The sequence below is a fragment of the Rutidosis leptorrhynchoides genome, chromosome 6 (assembly GCF_046630445.1).
Source record: "Rutidosis leptorrhynchoides isolate AG116_Rl617_1_P2 chromosome 6, CSIRO_AGI_Rlap_v1, whole genome shotgun sequence".
NCBI lineage: Eukaryota > Viridiplantae > Streptophyta > Magnoliopsida > Asterales > Asteraceae > Rutidosis > Rutidosis leptorrhynchoides.
The window spans coordinates 218,057,557-218,066,215 of record NC_092338.1 but is presented as its reverse complement, the minus strand read 5'-3'; positions in this window follow the sequence as shown (position 1 = coordinate 218,066,215).

The window sequence follows — 8,659 nt, the reverse complement described above, 5'->3', positions numbered from 1 at the left end:
TAATAGTCGATGTCTCTTCCTTGAGACCTTGCATTGTCAATGCTATGAATAAGTGAAGATACGTCCTTGGGCATTCCCACGAATTTGGACAGTCGGGGTTTTATGTTGTATTAAGGCTTGGTTTTACGATCCACAATTTCAACCGGTCTTTCTACTAAGAGGAGTTGTCATCAATAGTAAGTTTATCTAGAAGGATAGCACGTTCCTGTTCCGCAGGACACGTATCTAAGTTTGTTACATGGAACGTAAGGTAAACGGAAACTTAATTGAGTCGGAAGTTCTAAACGGTAGGAAGCGGTTCCAATACGGCCCAAGATTTCAAAAGGATCAGTATTGCGGATATAAATTTCCTCGATTTCCCGAAACGGATTACACCTTTCCAAGGTGTGGTTTTCAATATTACACGGTTACTGACTTTAAATTTGAGAGATTTTCATCTAACATTGGTATAACTCCTTTGGCGACCACGGGCCGTCTTGAGCCCTTCTCGGACTTGAACTATCTCAAAGGTTATTTCTTGAATGATTTCGGATCTGATGATTGGCTTGTCACCTACTTCGGTCCAACGAATAGGAGAACAAGATTTGTGGTTATATAAAGTTTCGAAAAGTGCGCGTTAACACGCGAGTGGTAACTACTGTTGTAAGAGGGATCAACTAAAGGCGACAATACAAGTTTGTAACATGTCTTTCCAAGATGTAAATTGTTCGTTTGCTTAGCTCGTCAGTTTGTGGAAGATACGCAGTACTCACGTCTAAACGTGTTCCGAAGGCTTCTTGTAAACAAGATGTGTAACGAGTATTTTCAATCCGGGATAATTGACAATGATACACCGTGTTGGAATATAATTTCTTAAGATATGCTTGGACAAGTTAGTTAGGGTACGAAAGCGTTTGTTGGAACAGGTTTCTTGTCGGCTACTGAAAAATGTTCGTAAGGGCTAGTCACCCTCGTGGCGAATACTAGTAACACGTGAAGAGTCTCTCTCTCCATTGAGAAATTATATAAAAAGGTTTCCGTATACGGAAGTACGAGCGAAAAGATAGGGGTGAAATGAGAACTTAGAATAGGATGAGTTCACATTTTGAGGTAGCCATATCGCGCATCTAGTGGCCAAATGTTGAGACTTGGTGGGAAACGAGATAGTACACGTAGTTGTATAGCTCGGGGTTGAGTAGTAGTTGGCCGTATAACAGAAGCACAAGGACGTTAAGTCAAAGAAGAAAGGGGTATCATTGGATTGTGTGTTATCTTTGGTCCCAGTAATATCAGACGGTAATAGTGAAATAGCAGAGCTATGTATCGTGGTACGCGATGACGAGAAGATTGATCGGATCCATAAATAAGTATTCAAATTCTCCGTGTAAAATAACGAATTTCAGCTTCCTTGATTTCGAGTCGAGAGGGGTTGCCTTTCAGGCGTTCACGTAGAAGTATTTCTATATTTGAGTTCCATTTTGTGCCACACGACTTTATCTAGTAAGGTTGGTGTGAAAAATCACGTTCAAAGTCCGGACACAGAAAATGTTTAATTCTTTCCCTTAGTACGTTAACGAGGTTAAAGGACGAGCGATACGGGAAAAATCGGAAATTAATCTTTGGTAATAATCGCGAGATCCAAAATTTTACGAATACAAGTCGGAGTCGTGAGGGTTTCTCCAAAATTAATTAATTAAATTTTTTTTTTTCGCGAGATCTACTGTAATACCTTGACCACTAACAACATGGTTTAGAATTTGGACTTCGTTTAACCAAAATTCTCACTTGGAGAATTCGGCATAGAGTTGCTCTTTTCTCAAGAGTTCGAGCGTAAGACGGAGATGTTGTTCGTTTTTCCTTTCCGCTTGAATAGCTTAAAACATCAATTATAAGTACGGTAACGGATTTGTCTAGATAAGTTTGCATACGCGGTTCCGGAGGTCTATGAATACGGACGGAGCCTTAGATAAACTGAACGGCACTAAAAGAAATTTATAACTATCGTAGCGAGTTCGGAAAGCGGTTTAGGAGACATCTTCTCCCTTAACCCTCAATTGATGATAACCAGAATGAAGGTCGATTTTAGAATATACGCGAGATCCGTGTAACGGTTCAAGAGGTTGTTGATACGGGGAAGAGGATATCGGTTCTTAAACGGAAATTATTTAGTTCACTAAAATCACATATATGTGGGGAAAACATTTCCTTCCTAACGTATAGGTTTTGGGCTCCCTAGTTCTATAGATGTCAAATCAAAGTTCAAATTACCTACCCAATAAGTTTGACGTACACTCTCCGATAAATTTGTCGGTACGCAATAGTTTTCTGTTGGTCACTTGAATGGCATAGGTAGTGTCTAGGGGATATGGTGGTGTGCAAAGAGTACGAGTCAAGGCCTTGGTTATAAAACGTCTAACGGTACCCGAATTGAATAAACATGAAATATAAGGGTTGTTGAGAAGAAACGTACCCGTGACTAGTTGTCATCTCGGGCTTCCTCGGTGTTAATGTTGAAAGCTCGGCCGCGTGTATTGGGGTTTGTCTTCTTCTCCGGGCACGCATTCTTAAAATGACCCGGTTGGCCACATTCGAAACAAACGCCCGTCCGGTGTGCATTGGGCGCCTTTTGGGTGACGGGGGCGACACTCCTACAATCGTTGGCCGTATGACCACTTCCTTGGCACCGGTGGCAAGTTAACTTACCACATTCACCATAATGACGGTTGCGGCATTTTTTGCAAAATGGTTTGCTACATTCGCCATAATGATGTTTGTGGCACTTGTTGCAAGATGGTAGACTTCCGGCATAGCCTTTCTTGTCGTTGGAGGTGAAAGGCTTCTTGGCGGGGTTGTGGTTGTAGTTGCTCAATTCGGGGGCTTCCCATTTTCTTTTGTTGCCACCCGACTTATCCCCAGCTTTATATGCCGACACCTCAATTTCGTTCACCGTTTCGATCAATTGGCGGGCCATATTCAAAGCCTCTTGGTGATTAGCGGGTTTGGATGACATTACTCCTTGTCTGATGCTCTTAGGAAGACCATCGATGTAAAGCTCAACCCTTAGAGACTCGGTACTCACGAGATTTGGGCACATCAAGGCTAGCTCAGAAAATCGTTGATTATAGGCCTTTAGGTCATTCCCGACCGCTTTTAAAGTTCTTAGCTCGTGTTCAAGCTTGCGGGTCTCTTCGCGCGGGAAGTATTCGGTGATCATCCTTCCTCTTAAGTCGACCCAAGAGAGAGCGTGGGCTTCGTGGATACCCACCGATTGTACATACGTATTCCACCATGTGAGAGCGATACCGGCGAAGGTGTGAGTGGAAAATCTGACCTTGTCTTGGTCCCGACAACCGCTTATGCTAAAGACGGCTTTCGTTTGCTCAAACCATCGGGTGAGCACGACCGGTCCCCCGGTTCCATCAAAAGTGTGAGGTTTGCACCCCATGAAGTTCTTATAGGAGCACCCTTTGTTTGAATTACCGGCTCCATTATTGTTGTAGTTGTGATTGTTATTATTGTTGGAAGAGTGACCGGCCATGGCCGCATCCACGGCGGTGGCTATCATTCGTTGTAGAGCTTGTTCGGGAGTTTCTGGAGAAGCGCGTCGACGAGCCATTGTTCCTTCAAGACACAAGAATATCGTTGGTTAGTATTCTCAATAATACCAACCGTGATATGGAATAAGGATAAAGAGAGAATTTCCTTAACCCGCCTTAAATTCTTTATGTCATAATGTCGGAACGTCCATGTGAACCACCATAATATAATCCCGGAAATTATATTACCCTGATTCATATGTGCATTTAACATTACTTCATAAAGTCAAGGTGGCGTGTCAATCAAATTTAACAACGTGATATCAAGATCGAATAAGAGTTAGATATGATAGGAGAGTTCGAGTATAATGCACAAATAGTCAAGTAGTTCCTACTTCAGTCTATATGCCGGTTGTAGTCTAGATTCACTAATGTACCCTATGACTCGGGGTCGACACCAATGAACTCTAAATCCCTACAACCAACGCTCTGATACCATCTGTAGCGACCCGACAAAATCGTCATTGACGGCGCCGTCTACTTAGGTCCCGTTACGTGGTCATAAGTCCTTAAGATGACGTTTGACCAAAAATATGTCGCATTCATTTCAAATGTAAAGGACGTTTCAAGTTTACAAAAGTAGTTCAACGACTAGTTACATTACAATGTTTAACGTACAATTGAAACCTATGCGACACAATTTAAAAGCAAGTCAAGGGCTCCAAATATGCATGTATACTCGACATCCAAGCAAGTATCAAAAAGAGTGCGGAAGCATGTATCATATAGCATTCAGGGACCTGAGAAAACATAGAGAATCTGTCAACGAAAACGTTGGTGAAATCATAGGTTTAGTAAATGAGTATGTAAGTAAAATAAGTTGAACCACAAGTTATAGTATAAGTCGATTTTCCGAATCGTTTGAATTCCATAAGTATTGTTGTTTATCGAGCACCCAATTATCAAAGCTTAACCGTATCATTTACCTCAGCATAAAAGTGTTAGAACATACACCGTACCAGAATATATTTCATTCGCTTAACGGTAGCGAACCGTTCGAATGAGGGTTAGTCAAACCCGTATGGATCCACACAACATAGTCTCGCTTACACCATTTGATGTAATTAATGATAATTGAATTGAGGATTTTTGTTCAAACTCGTCCGTATCTTTGTATTCGTATTCTTGTTCGATGTATAAAAGTATGAAAGGTATATATACATATGAAATGTATATAAGTATGTAACGTATATGTTTCTCAGCCCACGATTTAAAAATATAAAAGTTGTTGAAAAAGTGGGACTATGATCTCACCTCGAGTGCATGAGTATAAAAGTACTTCATAAAGTAAACGTGTGCATGAAAGTTGCTTAGCCTTGACCTAAACAAGTAAGTTGTATCAATTTACCGGTTACGACACAAGGTCGGGTGAAATGTGTTCAATTAGTCCTATGGCTCGTTACGACTCGAATAAATAGCATGTGAATCACGTTATCAAGTTTCATGCAAGAATCAAGTATAAAATAAGATTAGAACGATTGCATAAGTGTTTTGTTATGTTTGACTAAAAGTCAAACTTGGTCAAAGTCAACGAAAAAGTCAACGGGGTCGGGTCGGGTCCCGAACTATTTTCCTAAGCTTAGAAATCATATATGAGCATGTTAGTCAAGTTTCATGTTAATCGGAGGTGCGTAGCATAGTTAGAATTAAACGAAAAACGACAATTTTGGACAGCCCCTGATAGTTCATCTGGACGGCGTCCAAAATGGCTGGACGGCGTCCATATTGAAGGCCTGGACGGCGTCCAAAAGGCTGGACGGCGTCCAAGTACGAAGGGCTGGACAGCGTCCAAGAATCTGGACGGCGTCCAGATCTGTATCCAGGCCCTGTTTTGCTGCAACAAAGAAATGCACGAACCAAAACTCAAACGATCCCAATTTATGACCCGCAAACAATCAAAACATGTATCCTATATCATCGGGAAGGTATTATAACAAAGGATACAACTAACCACATATCATCAATCGAGTTTATCATTTACAACAACAAAAACCTCGTCAAGAGATCGTTAAATGTTCATAATCAAAGTCTCAAGTTCGCAAAATGTATTTCATGATTCGGGAATCCAATTTATACGTATGATATGCCGTTTTGAAGGTAACGAAACATACAATATAGCTAAACACTTACTAACAATGTTTCATGGCATTAAAATCATCAAAAGTCCATTTTAAGAGCTATCAAACCCTAGCCAAGAATCACAAAATCAATAATCATGTTAGTGATGTTTTTCCAAATCAACCTACACACCAAATTGAAGCTAGTGATACTAGTAACACAATTAAAACATGAACTTTAACAATTTAACAACATTAACTCATCCAAAATCAAAGATTAAGCACAACCATTTCAATTGTTCATACTAGTTACTCAAAACAACAAATTGAGCAAGTAAATCATATATTCATGCTAGACACGAGCCATCGACACTAACTAACACCATTTCAAATCAAAAACACGAATTTAGAGAAATCTAGAGTTTTAGAAATGTTACCCAAACGAGATGAAGTTGGTATCAAATTGTAGAGGATGAAGAGAGGATTCCAAATACGTAATTTTTTTGATGTTGGCCTCCTAGATCGAATTTAGATGATGAATGATTGAATTGGGTAAATGTGTGTGTGTTCTTGCTAGAGAGAAAGAGAGAGAGAGATGGAGATGATTGAATGGTGGTGATTGGGGTGGACTAGTTGACCTAGTCAACTAGTTTGCCCCGTGTCAATTTTAGTCCCTCGAGTTTAAAAGCGGGTACGTGATTTAATCGAACGAATATCTTAAATAAGCGAGAGTAAACGGGAATTGTTATAATTCAATAACGAAAAATATTAAGAACGTTAGCTAACGAAGGATACGAATCTATATACGGAAGATATTATTAAAATAAAAAGACGGGCGTTAAAATAATTTAACAGAAAAATGCGGGATGTTACACGATTATCACTGTGAGCTGAAATATCATCCTGGCAAGGCGAATGTAGTTGCCGATGCCCTTAGTCGAAAGGACGATGTTAAACGTTTTCGTGCTTTAAACCTGAAAATCAAATCAAATCTTATCTCACGAATATGTGAAGCTCAATTGGAAGCTATTAAACTGACACTTTTCGAAGGTGAAGGACCCATTGGTTTTGAGAACCAACTTCAAGTGAAAGCTAATGGTACACGGTACTTTGGCAACAGAATTTGGGTTCCTCGTTTTGGTAATCTTCGTGAACTAGTCTCGGATGAAGCACATAATACTAGATATTCTATTCATCCCGGTTCCAGTAAAATGTATCACGATGTGAAGCAATTCTTCTGGTGGCCTAACATGAAAGCCGACATTGCAACTTATGTTAGTAAGTGTCTTACTTGTTTGAAGGTGAAGGCCGAACATCAAAAGCCTTCTGGTCTGTTGACACAACCTGATATTCCGCAGTGGAAGTGGGAGTGCATCACTATGGACTTCGTTACTAAGTTACCTAAGACTTCGAACGGTAACGATACTATTTGGGTCGTAGTTGATCGTCTAACTAAATCTGCGCATTTCATACCGATCAAGGAAACCGACAAGATGGAGAGATTAGCACAACTTTATATTAAAGAAATCGTGTCACGCCATGGTGTTCCTATCTCGATTATTTCTGATTGCGACAGTTGATTTGTTTCTAGATTCTGGAAAACTTTACAATCTGCTCTTGGAACTCAACTCGACATGAGTACAGCTTATCATCCTCTAATGGATGGTCAAAGTGAACGGACTATTCAAACCATGGAGGATATGCTACGTGCTTGTGCAATCGATTTCGGTAAAGGATGGGATAAACATCTACCTTTGGTTGAATTTTCTTACAACAACAGCTATCACTCCAGCATTAAAGCTGCACCTTTTGAAGCTTTATATGGATGGAAGTGTAGATCCCCTTTGTGTTGGGATGAACTTGAGGACAGACATTTAAATGGTCCTGAAATCATTCACGAAACTACCGAAAAGATCATTCAGATTAAGCGACGTTTAGAAACTGCCCGTAGCCGACAAAAGAGCTATGACGATACGAAACGAAAAGACGTCGAATACCAAGTTGGAGATAAAGTCATGTTGAAAGTATCCCCTTAGAAAGGTGTTGTCCGCTTCGGTAAAATAAGTAAACTCAGTCCACGATATGTCGGACCATTCACAATCACTGAAAGAGTAGGTCCCGTGGCATACCGATTAGAACTACCAATCGAACTCAGTCAAGTACATGATGTGTTTCATGTCTCAAATCTTAAAAGGTGTCTAGCTGATGACACACTCGTTATTCCTCTGGATGATGTCCGTATTGATGAGCAAATGCACTTCGTTGAAGAACCTATAGAAATCATGGATGGAGAGGTCAAACAAACGCGTAAAAGCAACATACCTATCGTTAAAGTCCGTTGGAATTCGCGTAGAGGCCCCGAATATACCTGGGAGTGCAAAGACCATATGAAATGGAAATATCCCCATCTCTTCTCAACTGCTGATGCAAACGAGGAAAATACCTAAAAACTTCGGGACGAAGTTTTCAATAACGGGGTGGTACTATAACGACCCTCATTTTTCCATTCTATATTTCTCATTTTTCCATTCTATACTTTTCCTTATTAAATGCCCAACAAAATAATTACCCTTAATAATTAAACTTTAATTGATAATTGTTAAGCGTTAATAATTATAAAATATAATAATTAACTTTGTACAATAATCAACAAGTTAATAAAAATAATAAATTAATAAACTTTTGTGAATAAATAAATAACTTTAAAACTTGTGTAATTAAAATAATTAAACTAGGATAATTAAGGAGTCATTTAAGCAAATTAAAGTACAAGGACTAAAGTGAAAAATCACAAACCCTAACCCTAATAACCCTAGCTGATTTTGGGAGGGTAAAATTACTCTCCTACCCCTCAAAATTTCGGCCAAATCCATCCCCCATAACCTCTTTTCCAAGCCAACTTGTTCCCTAAGTAATTCCTTATTAAACCCTAAATCTAGAATCCTCCTATCCTCACTATAAATAGAGACCTAGGCTAACCCATTCTATTGTAACATCCTGTTTTCCCGTACGTATCGAAAGGTACCT